General features: G+C 53.2%; 1 long non-coding RNA gene across 1 annotated transcript; it reads left to right on the top strand.

Annotated features, from left to right (window-relative positions):
* Window positions 1-541: 541 nt before the first annotated feature.
* LOC100429126 (uncharacterized) lies at window positions 542-4,783 on the top strand. The gene is made up of 3 exons (XR_013407555.1): window positions 542-1,890; window positions 3,917-4,064; window positions 4,513-4,783. It is a non-coding gene; the product is annotated as an uncharacterized LOC100429126 (long non-coding RNA).
* The last annotated feature ends 10,620 nt before the right edge of the window (window positions 4,784-15,403 follow it).

Below are 15,403 nucleotides of genomic sequence, written 5' to 3' on the forward strand. Positions count from 1 at the left end.
GGAAAAGATCCAAATACCTATTATCCATACGAGGAAACCGAGGCCCAGAGAATGTCACGCAGTAGTGGCAGAGGCAGGACCAGATCCCAAATGTCCTGACTCACAGCCCAGTGCTCGCTCTAAAGTACCCTGACAGCCACAATCGCTGGATGAATAGCCAAGCTGCAGGTGGAAGACTAAAGCAGAACAGGCAATCTCCCACATTGACTCTTTGGAGGGACAGTGAAGAGAGACTCTTGTGCTCTTGTCCAGTGTTTCTGGGGACCTGGTTGCTCTCTGATCCTCCTGGGGAGGGGGAGGGGGTGCAGCATTAGCCCATTACACTATCCCATGAAATGGAGCTGCAGAGTGAGTGCAAGATAGGGGCAGAGGCTAGGGGGCAGGAGGGGATGCAGATGTTATTATGCCCTACCTATACCCTATGCCTGGCTGATGCTAAATTGTCCTCAGTGCCACGGAACTGAACCTGTGACAACACAATAGACTAAAAATAAACTGGGCATTTACCACTTTAAAGCCTTAGAGCCAAGTCTCCCCATTCAGTTGCAATGCCCCAGTGAGGCAGTAGACTGACCCCACGTGACTTTTGGGAATGAACACTGAGACCATCAACCCTATCAATGAGGGTTAAAAAACAACAACGAAGTACCACCTGACAACTTCAAATTATTTATTGATTCCTGAAAAGGAAAATGAAAGGAAGCTGGCCAAAGCCACGGAGTGCCAGTTGAATAAGTTATCAGGAGTCTTCTTGGATTGACGACGCGGCTCCGTTTGCAGCACTTAGCATCTTCTGCCTCAGAAGAGAGCTCCTGGTGGGCGCTCAGCCTACCTGCTTCAACTGCAAGCTCCCTGAAGACAGACACCCCAGTTTGGCACTGTGCCTGACTGGCAAGAGGGCTCTTTTCCTCTTTTGCAGACTGTTGATGCAGCCTCCTAAGTACCCTCTCTGCCTCCTAAGTACCCTCTTTGCCTCCCGTCTGGCTCCTCTAATCCACCCTACAGTCTTCCTAAGACACTGATCATATCCTCTGATTCTGCTGAAACGCTTCAGGGACTCTCCACAGCTACAGCAATGACTCCCCAAGTATGCCCTGGAGCACATCAGTCCCAAGAGATGCTCCTGAAGAAACAGCTTGGGGCCAAAATAAATTTAGAAAATGCTCTTTACTGAAGCCCCTCAGCCCTTGGAGATTCACATTCCACATGAGCGTAATACGGGATCTGAGAAGTCTTGCAAGGTTAGCATGCAACCAGGTTAGAGCATTTGATACAGTTTTCCCAGGCTTTTTCCATCACAGGCAATCTTTTTGCAAGCAGTGTCTACAAACAGCCCAAGACATAGTCCCACAGAACGTACTTTGGGAAGCAGTGAGCTGCACGGTAGAGCCCGAAGTTCATTCAAGGAGGGGGAGGGCAGCAGTTATGTGATGAGTCCCTGCCCAAGGGAACATGGTCTGTGGGAGCACTGAGGTGGCCGCGATGGCTCAGGGTACAAAAGGGAAGGTGCTGGCTGTGTGCAGACACGACAGAGATTTGTGGGTCAGGAAAGTCCATCGGCAGCTCTCCTCTCTGCCTTCAGTCTCTTCATCTGGACACAGATATCCTGGGCATGTGTGTGTTTCTGGACCTGGCACATCCTGAGTGAATCTTGGCCTCTTGAACCCAGCAGCCTCCTGCTGCAGAGTCACTGAGATGCTGTGCAATTATGACATACCCTCCCACCACAAAAGAACATTCCAGCTTGTCCAGGGGATGGTCACAGAGGCCAGTGCTCCACTGGATCCCCAGCAGCAGAAGCCTTCTGTGGTAGTAAAAGCATGGGCATCAGAGGCCGAGTCCGGGGTTCCCATCCTGATCCATCACTGACTAGGTGCTGTGGGGCCTTGGGTAAGTCACTCAATCTCTCTAAGCCTGTTTCCTCATCTGTAAATTGGGAAATAATAGCTGCCTTCAGGGTTGTTGAGCCTGCATGGTTTGTTGTCCTGTGGTATCAGCCTCACCACCTCCAAAGTTCTCGAAGATCCCGAAGGTAGGATTAAGTCTCAACATTCACTCATTCATTCATTGCAAATACTTGTCAGTCACCTTCCCTGTGCTAGGAACTGGGGAAATGGTGCTGAGGAGAAACAGGCTGGGTCTGCGCCTGTGGGGAACATATATTCTGGTAGAGATTAAGTAATTCATTCATTTATTCAATACTGAGCAGCCTCGGTGGGCCCGGCACTGTGCTGAGCTCGGGCCTCCTGTAGGTTTTCAAACAGAGTTTACAAAGTACTTACAAAGCACTTTTGCCATCTTTGGTTAGTTTGTTCTTCGTGACAGTCTGGTAAGATAGGAAGTAGAGATTATCACCCCATTTGGTAGACAAGGAACTAGAGGATCAGGAAGATTAAGAGGAAAATTGAACTGGGAACCAAAATCTCTCTTCTCTCCATAGGCATTCACTGGAGGCCCACTCTGGGCCAGGCGCTGTGTTCACAGTGAGATGAAAACGTCCCTCTGGCCGGGCGCGGTGGCTAAAGCCTGTAATCCCAGCACTTTGGGAGGCCGAGACGGGTGGATCACGAGGTCAGGAGATCGAGACCATCCTGGCTAACACGGTGAAACCCCATCTCTATTAAAAAATACAAAAAACTAGCCGGGCGAGGTGGCGGGCGCCTGTAGTCCCAGCTACTCAGGAGGCTGAGGCAGGAGAATGGCGTAAACCCGGGAGGTGGAGCTTGCAGTGAGCTGAGATCCGGCCACTGCATCCCAGCCTGGGCGACAGAGCAAGACTCCGTCTCAAAAAAAAAAAAAAAAAAAAAAGTCCCTCTGGCTGTGTGGGTGGTGCTGACGGCCATTTGTTTGCCCCTCTATTGCTGCAGTCCCTGTTCCTCTCTGAGGCAATACCCTCTCCCAGCCAAGCCCTCAGCCACGGACTTTCCATACAACAGGGAGCATATAAGTTGATTCCTTGAATTCCACACCCTCAGCTGTCCCCCTTTGTAGCCCAGGAAATCCTTCCTGCACTTGACTTCAACACCTAAGGCCAAGGTTGGTCCCCCTACCGCCAGGGGCCTCCATTGGGGTAGAGCAATGCTCAGGGAAGACCAAGATGACTCAGGCCCTCCTCAAATGCCAACATGTGAACCAGAGGCACACTAGACCCTGAGCTCCCAGCCAAGTGCGTGCTCGCTGTAGGGGCTACTCTGGGTCTTGGCCAGGGAGGAGCAGGTGGGAACAAGGAGCAGAGCATGCAGATCTTCCAAAGTGGATAGAGTTATAAACTGGAGCGGGAGAGGAGGAAAGGGTAATGAGGGAGCTGAATGATGAGCCCACCATCATTTTACGAAAGGCCTGGAAACTAGACAGCAACGTGGGATCTTGGAGGGAGGTGCTGAATTGGGGTTGGGGTGGGGTGAGGGGTGTCAATATCACTCAACATCCAACTCACTGTCAGCTTAAATGAGCAAACCCCAGCTGAGCCAGAGAAGACTGACATATCCAGCATTCCCCAGATCCATCTGAATATCTCCTCCTTCTCCTCCACCTCTTCCTTCTCCTCTAGGAAGGCCCCTCAAGTCATCTCCATCCCCACAGGCGTGTTCCCCGTGTGCCTGCCTAGCTCTTGTGCCTATACCCTGTATCCTGGCTACTCTGTCTCCCTGTGTTCTGGGCATGCTCTATTTCCTCCATCAACCAGGGGCTCCAGGAGGTGAGCTGTAAGAGGTGGAGGTTCTTTTTTTTTTTAATTTTAGATGGAGTCTCACTCTGTCACCCAGCCTGGAGTGCAGTGGTGCGATCTCAGCTCACTGCAACCTCCGCCTCCCAGGTTCAAGCCATTCTCCTGCCTCAGCCTCCAGAGTAGCTGGGACTACAGGCGTGTGCCACCATGCAGGGCTAATTTTCGTATTTTTTTTTATTTTTTAATTAGAGACAAGGCTTCACCATATTGGCCAGGCTGGTCTCGAACTCTTGACCTTGTGATCTGCCTGCCTTGGCCTCCCAAAGTGCTGGGATTACAGGCGTGAGCCGCTGCACCAGGCCCAGGTTGAGGTTTTTGAAGAGCATCACCTTTGCAGGTTCAGAGTATGGAATCTCCTTTGAAGCTCCCTCCACCTCGGCTCTCTTACTTCCCAGGCCACTGCCAGCTTCAGCAGATCCTGAACTGTTCTGTGAGGTGTTTACAGCCTTTCTCCCGTGCTCCAGGCATGTGGCCTTCCACCTGGATTCTGTCTGCTCTTTCATCCCCTGGCCCTGGTTCCACCAACAGCTTCCTCCAGCCCTGTTGGCAGCAGTCTAATCTAAATCATGCTCACTGCGGTTTTCAGTACAAGGTTTTATCATCAGGTTATGTATGGGTATGGGTAGCCTGAAGGATGTGGGGTAGAACCAAGAGACAACTACCTGCCTGGGGAGAGCAAGCGGCGCTACTCTCAGCTCACACCAATGCCTGCCTGACAGAATTTTTGTCTCCGTTAATTCATTTATCGCCAGGAGAAAGTCGAGCTGTCTCTTTCCTCTTTACAGGTGAGAAACGCTGCAGGCAGGAATCCAGCCGTCATTCTTGACACCACCCTTATCTAATCCCCTGCCAACTGCTAGTTCAAGCCAGCATCAGCTCTCTCCTGGACCACTGCCACCGCCTCCTAACAGGATTCCCACCTCCGCTCTCATTACCCCCGATCTGCAGCCAACTTGAGATGATCATGTCACCCCTTCCACACCCAACACAACTCCAAAATGCAAAGAGGCTTCCTCTGTTCTTGGATCAAGGGTTTAAACATGATCTAGAAGGCCTTGCGTTGTCAGTCTGCATCCACCTCTCATTCCTGTCTCTGCACTCCAGCCTTGTCTGCCTTCTCCCAGCACATTGTATATGCTCCCTCCTGCCACTGGGCCTTTGCAAATACTGTTTCCTCTGCCTGGGCTGTTCTTCCATCCCTTGGGTTTCAACTCAGACATTACCTTGTTAGAGAAGGCCCCCAGCTTCCCTCGCCGGTCAAATCCCCCGTACATACTCTTAGGGCATCATGTTCTTCGTTTTCTTTGCACTGACCACAGCTGTCATCCTGACTGCATTTGGGTGGCTATTTGATTGATGTCTGCTCCCCACTAAACTGCAGGCTCCATGAGGGCAAGAGCCAGCCTAGCCCAGTGCCTGGCACATAGTAGGTGCTCAATAAATAGTTGTTTGAGTGGGGCCTGAATAAGTGAGCAAAGCCTTAACCAAGCCAGGACCAGGAGCTCAGAGCCTTTGGCTCCCCAGGAAGGGAAGATGGTTAAGTCCCCGAGGCTAGCTGGGGAAGCCACAGTTTGTGCCCTACTGGAAGAGGATGCCACCAGCTCTGTGCTTGGGCTAGCAATTGGTCACTATTTGAAAACAGAGTTTGCTCCATAGCAAGCAGCCCCCCAGAGACTGGGTGTGGAGGGTGAGGAGGAGGGTGCCAGTTAGAGCGGTGAATCCCACCACAGTTCCACTGCTGCTGTGCTCTTGCAGGGGTCTGGTCTTTGGGTTTTGGGAGTCCAGTCCTTGCTACCTCTTTACATTTGAGATGGTCCTCCCCAGGCACACCCCAGAGAAGAGAAGTGGCTGGCTTCAGTCCCTTGCTTACATGCTTACAGGGTGGAGGGAAGGTGCCTCTGGTGGGAAGGAGAAGGATGAAGAGGAAGGAAAGGGAAGACAGAAGTGTCCATGAAAAACTCAGGAGAAAGGCTTATGAGAGGCAGGATATTGGCTATTTGCGGAGGCACCTCTAGAAAATGACTCACCCTCCCCTGGTTCTTGAGTGGCCCCAGGGAGGCATCACCATCTCCCTTTTTAGCATCCTCCCCTGGTAAGGAAGAGAGAAAGAAAAGGATATCTACTGTCCAGGCAGAGCCAGTCAGATTCCTCTGAGCAATCCTGGAGGGCTTCCAGGAGGAGATGAGCTTTATAGAAGCCACAGGCTACCTGGGAGGGAGCTAGTCCAGGCAGAGAATCATAGGGAGAGAGGACCACATCCCAGGGTAATAGATGAGAAGCAGGAGACAGCAAGATAAGGAAAGGCAGTGTGACCAGAGTGGAGGAGGTATTGCAAGGGAGGCAGGAATCACCCTGTTACATTAACAGGTCTGGTTGTGTCACTGTCTGCTCAGAACCCTGCAGAGGCTCTCATTCCACTCAGAAAAACCACAGACCTTCCTCGCTGCTCTCCTCTCCTATGCCCCTCACTGCCACTCCCACTGCTGAAGCCGTGCTGGCCTTCTTCCTGGTCCACAGTGCATCGTGTGCTTCTTAGGCTGTTCCTCTGCCTGGAACCTCCTTCCCTACCCAGCTCCACTCTCACTCTCTCCCCTCCTGCGAAGCTCTGCTCAAGTCTTGCCTTCTGACGCTGTTATGTAAAACTGCACCCCTTCCCTAGCCCCATTCTTGGCCCTCCTGACTTCTTTCGCCTTGCTTTTTTCCCCTCCTCATGGAACTTATAACTTTCTAACATCCCCCATGATTTATTTACTCTCTCCCAAGAGAAAGCAAGTTCCACAGAGCAAGAATAATTGTCTGTCGTTTTGCTGACATGTCAGCACAAAAGACAGGGACTGACACACAGTAGGTGTCCAACAAAAATTGGTTCAATAACTAAGAAGGGTAGAGGAGGAAGTGGGGCTGGGAGCCTGGGAATGGAGTGGAAAATCATGTTTCCAGGCTCCTTGGTGAGTGTGGGAATGGAGATCCAGAGTGGGTGGGCAGCTCCCAAGCAGCCACCCAACAGGCCAGGAACAGAACTGTCTCACCCCCTGTTATGTCTGTCCCTGCTCTCCCTCCTCCCCACCTTCAGAGTCATCCCTGGGTGATGGTGCTGCTGGCATCTGGTATCCATCAGTCCCTTCCAGGAGTCCCTGTGAAACAAAGCGGGGTGGCTAAAGTGATCCCAGATTGGGGGCAGGGGGGTAGTCTGCAGGCAAGCTGCCCCTGTTGCTGACCTACCCCTCCCCACACCCCCCTGCCCAACCCTTCCCAGAGCTACCAGCCCGCAGGTTTCACCACTCCCAACACCCAACCACACACAACTCCTGGCTCCGGATTTGAGGGATGAGGAGTGGAGCTGGCAGGAGGGAACAAGAGCATGCAAATGGGACCTGACAGGGGCTGGGCACCTCGGGCAAAGAATGTAAATAAAAATCAGTAAATATTTAGGAGAAATGGAGCGGGAAGTGGGAGAGGGAGGGTGGAGGGGACGTGTTGGATTTCCAACAACATCTGGAGGGCAGTCCTCTCCTCCATCCTCCCCATGCCCCATTCCACCCCATATGGGGGCTTGCAGTTGAGAGAGGGTGGTGGCTCTTGATGGGGAGGTGAAGTGTCTGCGCTGGGCTGTCTGGATGCTGGGGGTGGGCACAACTTTGACAGTCTAGAGTGTTTGCCTGGCCAAGCACACACAAGGCCTCACCCAACCCCAAACTGAGTGCTTCCCTCTGGGCCATTCATGTCTTCCCTTCCACAAGGCCCTGCTGTGAGCCAGGAAGCAGGGATTCTAGGATGAAAAGACAAGGTCCCTCTCCTCAAGGAGCTTCTAAGAGGAACAAGAGCCTTAAGAAGGCCCCACATAAGGAAGGCCTTGACAGAAGTCAGCTTAGGGAGCTAGGGGGAGTGACATAAAGTAGAGGTCAGGGAGGACTTCCTGGAGAAGGAGGATTATGAAAGTACAGACAGACATGGTTGAGAAAAGGATGTGTGTGCAGTGGGAGGTGAAGTTCATTTTCAGGGAGAGGTAAGAGTATGGAACCTCTGTGGGCAGGATGATACAGGAGGATGGAGCAGGGGGGCAAAGAGAGTTGAAGCTTAGTTACCCCCAGAAGAAAATCTAAAGTAAGAGCCCCAATGGGGCAAGATGAGGGATGAGGAAAGGGGCTTGAGGAGGTCTCTGCCCCCTACCCCACCATCCCCACCACCTCAGCCAAAGTAGTTCCACCTTCATCTGCTTTACTGATCGGGCTTCTGGGAAAATTTTATTTGAAGGGTCTCAATACTTTTGAAAAAAAAATTGAAAACTACTGCTCTCTCAGGAAATAAAAGAAAAGCTTCCTCCTAAATGGAGGCCAAAGCTGGAAAAACGGAAGAGCAGAAAGCAGAGGATCTACCTCTAGCTTCAGAGCGGTGAGCCTTCACATCCCCGGATTGAGGTTAGACCCTCGGAGGGACTTCTTAACAGGTTTTTCAAGCCTTTCTCTTGCCATCCAAATTGGGTCAGGCCTGGCTCACTGCGCTGCCTGCCCACCCCATGCTGAGCCGCCCTGGGCAAGAGTGCAGGGGCTCCAAAGAGGGTCCGAGGACTGGAGTGTCATCCTCCGCCTCCTGCTTCCAGTGTGGGGAACAATTGGCCTTTTGTCCAACAGAGGATGCCCAAAGGGTGAGGTCACTCCCGACATGGCTTTCTTTGTCCCAGAGCCAAGGAGACACCAAGGCTGAGTCCAGGCAGCCTCCCCTGATCCTCTGTCCCCAAACCCCTGAGCACTGCCCCCCACCCCTCACTGTCCCCATGAAGGGCTTTTCCAGGGCCACAGGAAGGAACACTTGAAGGGAAGGAGGCTGGTGCAGCAGGCACGGGTGGAGGTGAAGAAGGCATGAGATGGGTACAGAGGAGAAGGAAGGGGAGCTGGCTAAGTCGCCGGTTTAGAGGGTGATCCTTCTTCACAAGGAGTTCCAGCCACTCACGTGGCTTGCCCTACAAAAATGGTTCCAGGCTGGGCACAGTGGCACATACCTGTAATCCCAGCACTTTGGGAGGCCGAGGTGGGAGGATCGCTTGAGTCTGAGGGACCAAGGCTGCAGTGAGCCTCGGTCACTGGCCAGAGAGGCCAAGAGGATGCTGGGAGCAGGGCCAGCACCACTGCACTCCAGCCTGGGCGACAGAACAAGATCCTGTCTCAAAAACCAACAACAAAAAAAGGTTCTAAACCCGAAAGGGGGAAAAAAAGCCAAAGGGGTCTGAGCCCCAAGGCCCCCATTGCTTGCATCAGCTTTAGACCAAGAGGCCCTTGGGTGATGCAGATGAACTGGAAGTTCCCCAGGTATTGCCAGAGGAAGGGCTTTAAATGGGATTCCCCTGTCCCAGGGGCCCCTCCCCCATGGAGGTGAAGAGCTTCCTGAGACAGGGAGAGTGCAGGGCCCAGAGGACAGCACAGTAGGGGAGGGAGAAGGCAGGGGAAAGGTGTCTGTGGCCTGGAGGAGCCAAAGGACCAGAGTCTGAGCCAGAGCATTGCTGAGGAGCTGCCGTGGACGGGCCTCCAGGAGGCTCCATCATCAGGATGGGCCGAAGACAGAGGCAACAGACACGGGCCATTGGCAGGGGTGGTCTAAAAAAGGAGAGGTCACTGTGGTGCCATGAGCCCTAGACAGGGAAGCAAGGCTCCGAGTTCTAGTCCTGGCTCTGCCTCCAACTCATGGAGGACCCTGGACTGGCTTCCTTTCCCTGGACCTCAGTTTCCTCCATCTGTGCAGTGAAAGCCTTCCAGAGGCACAGTTCTAGTAGTCTGGACTAAGATGCTGGGGCAGCAGTGTGCTGGAGGGCAGAGCAGGGGCTCGGGATGAGGGGATCCTATGGCCACCTGCTGGGACAAGCTGGGACCTGGCAGGACAGGAAGGGCTACCCTGAGAGCTGTGGCTCTTGGAGCAGCTGCCTATGAGGAAGAGAGACAGAGCTATGGCGGGAGCCAACCACAACTGGGGGCTGGCCAGGGGGGACAGTAGTGCTATGGGTGGGGAGTACAGCTGTCTGGAGGCCACCAAGGTTGGGAGTGTGGAGGGGCGGGTCCACCCCCAGGGCTGAATGGGCGGCCAGAAAGGCCAAGAGGATGCTGGGAGCAGGGGCTAGTGACAGGACACGGAGCGGTGTGACCAGGTCATCCTCTAAATGTGGGTTCTCAGACTTTGGGAGTTTCTGTCCCAACACCCTGCCTCCTCCCCTCCCGCCCCATTCATTCTGGACCAGCCCCCACACCCCATCTTGGTGGAATGTTTTGTGAGCTGAGAATAGCCATTGCCGGGGTCAAGGAAGGGAGGATCGCCAGGGACTAATTGCCCTAAATAAATGAGCAATTAAGGCTCTTACAGGAAGAATCCAGACCCCCCCTCCACCCACCACCCTGAAAGATCACCATGGCAACCGCTACTGGCTCCACCCCAGGAAAGGGTGAGCCACTTGGTTGGCCCACATTGCTGTCATCGGGCAGTAGAGGGTGGAAAGGGTGTGGCTTCAGTCAGGGGAAGCAGGAAGGGCAGGGGTGACTGGTGTGACTTTCTCGCTAAGGTCTCTGGGTGACTTCTCCCAGTCAGACCGTGGGGAAGAGGCGAAGAGTATGGTGCACACTCCATGGCAGCCTCACCCAGTCCCCGCAGCCTGCAGGACTGAGGCCCCTGTGTCAGGGGCTGGGGGTGTGAGGAGTTGCCAGGAGAAGCAGACCCTGCCAGGTGTCCATCTCCTCTCAGCACCCCTCCCCCCGACACACTTCCTGTAATGGCGTCTCCAATGGGGAGGCCATTAGTCCTGCTTAGGGCAGCACCTAAGTACTGTGGCTGATAAATATAACATGAGCCCATCGATTAGAATCCTCCTAGTCCTACAGCAGCTCAGCTCCCTAATGGCTCCCCTCTCCTCAGCACTCTGACTACCCACCTCTCATCCCCCACCCCAGGCTGATTTTCTGGTTTACTTGAGGCTGTGGGGCAAACGTGAGAGAAGCAGAAGCGAGGTGATGGGGGCAACACCCAGAGCCCAGTCAAAGGGGCTGCTGCTTGGAGACAGGCTGGACTGGTCTGGGCCCTGAGGGGGCCTGGAAGCCCCTCTGTCAGTTAGGGGCAGCTAGGGGAGGAGCCGCCCATGAGTTCCCAGGGCCCCATACCTGCAGTAGGACATGGAGCGAGGAAGGCAGAGGGCCCCTGCTTTCTGTGAGGCACGAGACACAGCTCCTGCCCTTGGGGGCTCTCCTGGTAACTCCTCAGAGAAACCTGCAGTGATGCCAGCTCTGGTCCTGTCACCACACCCTCTTCTCCCTGGCATCTCCCACCCACGCCCCTGCTGCACCTGTGCCCGCCCAGCCGACCCTCTCTGTCTTCATTTCGCCCATCTCCAGGGCGTCCACGCTTCCTCATCAGATCAGGGTTCTGAGGGCAGGGGCTGTGTCTCCTGCATCAGCTTAGGGCCCCTAAGGGGTAGGGACTGTCTTTCCCAGCGTGGGGGCTCTGGAAGTCATGAGCCTTTTCCCCAAAACCACCAAATCTGGACTGAGGACTGCGTAGGGTAGGGTCTGCCACACCCCCTACTCCCACCATAAGGTAATCAAACCAATTAGGCCTTCAGACTTGTTAACCATCAGTGCTGGGTGGGAGCTGAGACAGCAGAATGAGACAGCTCTGCCCCATCTCCCCCTAACCTGAGACCCCTCGAGGCTCTGGCCTGCTGCTCAAAGACATCTGGAAGGGCCTCAGCAGAAGTGCAGGAACAGCTCCCGCCTGGGCGCCAGAGGGGGCTTGCTGGGTGGGTGGGGGCCCAGGCCTGGGAGGGGGCCTGTGGTTTTGCAGAGCTGTGTCTCTGGATGGAGGCTGCCCGCAGAATCCTCTAACAGGAAGGCTGAGCTAGGCTGGCTGCAGCCAGGAAGTGAATCCTTAATGTGCCTCTGGCCTTGCTGCTGTGCAAACTCACCACTTAAACACTCAGCAGGCTGGGTGGGGACGAGCCACAGAGCCTGCCTTCCTGGGGGTGGGTTTGGTGCCACAGCACACTGTGTGCCAGGGATGCCAGGTGTCTGTAGGCGATGCCGTGTGTGCTCCCAGGGTACCTGTCTGCCTGAATAACATTGTATGAGAGGGGTGGGTGTGCAAGAGGCCAAGGGTGAGGCTGGCCCATTCTCTGCTGTGTCCCCTGTCCCCACCCCATGCCTCTCTTAAGAGATGTGTTTTTGTGGGTTGGGGGTTCGGGCACCATTCTTCTCATGCACATGTCTAGTTGCAGCTGTAGGGGTGGTGATTAAGTTGCAAGAACTTCCTCATGGGCACTGGGTGGGAGACTAGGATGAGCAACACTTAGGGAAGTGAAGGTGCGTTAGCACGTGTTCTTCAGAGAAACAGAACCAACAGAAGAAAGAAAGAGAGAGAGGAAGGGAGGGAGGGAGGAAGGAAGGAAGGAAGGAAGGAAGGAAGGAAGGAAGGAAGGAAGGAAGGGAGGGAGGGAGGGAGGGAGGGAGGGAGGGAGGGAGGGAGGCAGGGAGGGAGGGAGGAAGGAAGGAGAATAAATGAAGGAAGAAGAAAGGAAGGAAAGAAGAAAGGAGGAAGGAAGGAAGGGGAATAAATGAAGGAAGGAGAAGGAAGGAAGGAAGAAAGGAGAAAAGATGGAAGGAGGGAAGGAAGGAAGGAGAATAAATGAAGAAAGAAGAAAGGAAGGAAAGAAGGAAGGAGGAAGGAAGGAAGGGGAATAAATGAAGGAAGGAGAAGGAAGGAAGGAAGAAAGGAGAAAAGATGGAAGGAGGGAAGGAAGGAAGGAGAATAAATGAAGAAAGAAGAAAGGAAGGAAAGAAGGAAGGAGGAAGGAAGGAAGGAAGGAAGGAAGGAAGGAAGGAAAACAGAGATAGATATAAACACACACACACTTACACATAATACAGAAATTTATTCTAAGAAATTGGCTCACGTGATTATAAAGGCTGAGAATTCCCATGACCTGCTGTCTACAAACTGAAGGCCAAAGCAAGTTGGTGGTATAGTTCCAGTCTAAGCCCAAAGGCCTGAACCAAGAGCACTGGTGGTGTAGGTTCCAATCAAAGGACAGTAGGACCAATGTCCTAGTTCAAGCATTCTGGTAGAAGAGTGACTTCTTCCTTATCCGTGTTTGTTTCATTCGGGTCTCTGATGGACTGCATGGGGCCCACCCACACTGGGGACGGCAATCTGCTTTAATCAGTCTATAGACATGACACAAATGTCAATGTCACCCAGAAACACCCTCACGGATACACCAAAAATAATGTTTAACTAAATATCTGGGCACCCTGTGACCCAGTCAAGTTGATACATAAAACCATCACAGGATCTCCCCTTTGAAGAAGTTTCTGGAAGGGACGTTGGGTCTGGGAGACATGGATAAAAGGATAAGGGATGGGCAGATTCTGCTTACAAGGTGTGTTGACTCAGGCTGCCACACCAAAACACCACTGACTAGGTGGCTTAAACAACAGAAATTGGGCCCGGTGCGGTGGCTCACGCCTGTAATCCCAGCACTTTGGGAGGCTGAGGTGGGTAGATCACCTGAGGTCAAGAGTTTGAGACCAGCCTGGGCAATATGCCAAAATCCTGTCTCTACTAAAAATACAAAAACTAGCCAGGCATGGTGCTACATGCCTGTAATCCCAGCTACTCCCAGTTACTCGGGAGGCTGAGACAGGAGAATCTCTTGAACCCAGGAGGTGGAGGTTGCAGTGAGCCAAGATTACGCCACTGCACTCCAGCCTGGGTGGCAGAGTGAGACTCCGTCTCAAAAAAAAGCAACAAACAATAACAATAACAAAAACCAGAAATAGATTTTCTCACAGTTCTGGAAATTGGAAGTCCAAGACCAAGGTTCCGGCCCATTCAGTGTCTGGTGAGGGCTCCCTTCCTGGCTGCCTTCTTGCTATGTCCCCACAAGGCCCTTCCTTGGTACATGTGCTAAGAGGTGGAAGTGGGCAGGGAGAATGGGGATGTGGGGGCAAGAGGAGCTGGGAGGTGCTGGGAGAGAATGCTCTAGTGTCTTTTCCTCTTATAAAGGCACTAATCCTGTGGCATCAGGGTCCCACCCTAATGACCCCATGTAACTTTAATGACCTCCTTAAAGGCCCTGTCTCCAAATACTGTCCCACTGTGGGTTAGAACTTTCACATAAATTTTGAGGGGACATAGTTCAGCACTAGGTAAGGAATATCTCTCTCTTTTCCCCTGACATTGCACCCTCATTTTAAAAAATAAACTTGTTCAGATTTCCCATTCCAACTGGCCAAGCAAACTACCCCCTGCCTCTTCCCCAACTCCTCACCCCTTCTCCCTTCTCTCCCAGCCTCCCCTTCCCCAGCCTCTCTCTGCATTCTGAGGCTGGGCTGGGGCAATCAAGAGGCTTCAATAGCCTGAATTCAGCCCCCAGCCCGGGCTATATTTAGCCTAGTGGCTCAGACACTGGACAAAGCCACTTCCAAGAGGCTGGTGAGGACAGAGTTGAGAGGAGGCTGCCCTTCCTGCCCCTTTCCCTTCCTGATATGGATACCCCTTGGTTGCCCTCCTGGGGTTACCAGGAATGCTGTTCACAGGGCATGGGCTGGGACTTTGTGTGCACTGCATTCTATTTCTAGATCATCCGCTGGGAAGGGAGTTCTGAGCCCCCTGCCCCAGCCTGAACGAGCACATTCTGCAGTGTTCTCCTTTCACATCCTGCCCATGCATCAGAGTCACTTGGGAGCTTTCAAAGCTATGGATGCCCAGGCCCCACCCCTAAAGATTCTGATTTAATTGGTCTGGGGTGAGGCCCTGGCATCCTTCTTTTTCTTTTCAAAACCTCCCCTAGGCGACTTGAATGCACTGCCAGGATGGCAGATCACGGTTCTAGATCTTTACCACTCAAAGTGTGGTTCCTAGATCAGCGGCACCGGCATGGTGAGGAAGGGAGGGCTTGGCTTGTTGGAAATGCACATTCCTAGGCCCCGCCCCAGACTGCTGAATCAGAATCTGCCTTTTAACAAGGTCCCCAGGGGATTCCAGTGCGGGCTGAAGTTTGAGAATCACTGCTGCAGAGCCCCGCACTGTCATGGGCAATACTCCAGATCTGTGTCTCCAAGGGTTTTGGTCAGGCTAGAGCAGTGAAGGGCCCTGGTGCTCACCCTGCCTGCCCCCGCTTTCTTCTTAGGATGAGATTCTGGCTTCTTGGGATTTATATCCTGTGGGGGATGGCTGGGTCTGTTTCTCCCAGGCCCAGAGGGAGCCAATCTAAATTCTCAAGTTCTGGTTAGCTGAGAGTGTCTTATATGTAATTCACACTTTGCCTTTACCCAAAACGCTTCCCAACTGTCTATAAGACAAAATGCAGATTCCTTAGAAGAGCATGGAGGCCCCGCCAAGGTACAGAGCCTTACTTCTGCCACTATCTCCACCCAACACCCAACGCTAGAACCAGACCTAGCACCTCCTGGCTGCCAAAACCCATACTGCTCCCTTAAGGATACCTCCTGCGCACTAGAGCATTTTGCATTCGTTGTTCCCTTAGCTGGAATGGCTTTATCTCTCTCTCTCTTTTTTTTTTTTTTGAGACACAATCTTGCTGTGTCGCCCGGGCTGGAGTGCAGTGTCACAATCTTGGCTCACTGCAACCTCCGATTCCTGGGTTCAAGCAATTCTCCTGCCTCAGCCTCCCAAGTAGCTGGGACT

This window comes from Macaca mulatta, chromosome 16 (assembly GCF_049350105.2).
Source record: "Macaca mulatta isolate MMU2019108-1 chromosome 16, T2T-MMU8v2.0, whole genome shotgun sequence".
Taxonomy (NCBI): Eukaryota; Metazoa; Chordata; class Mammalia; order Primates; family Cercopithecidae; genus Macaca; species Macaca mulatta.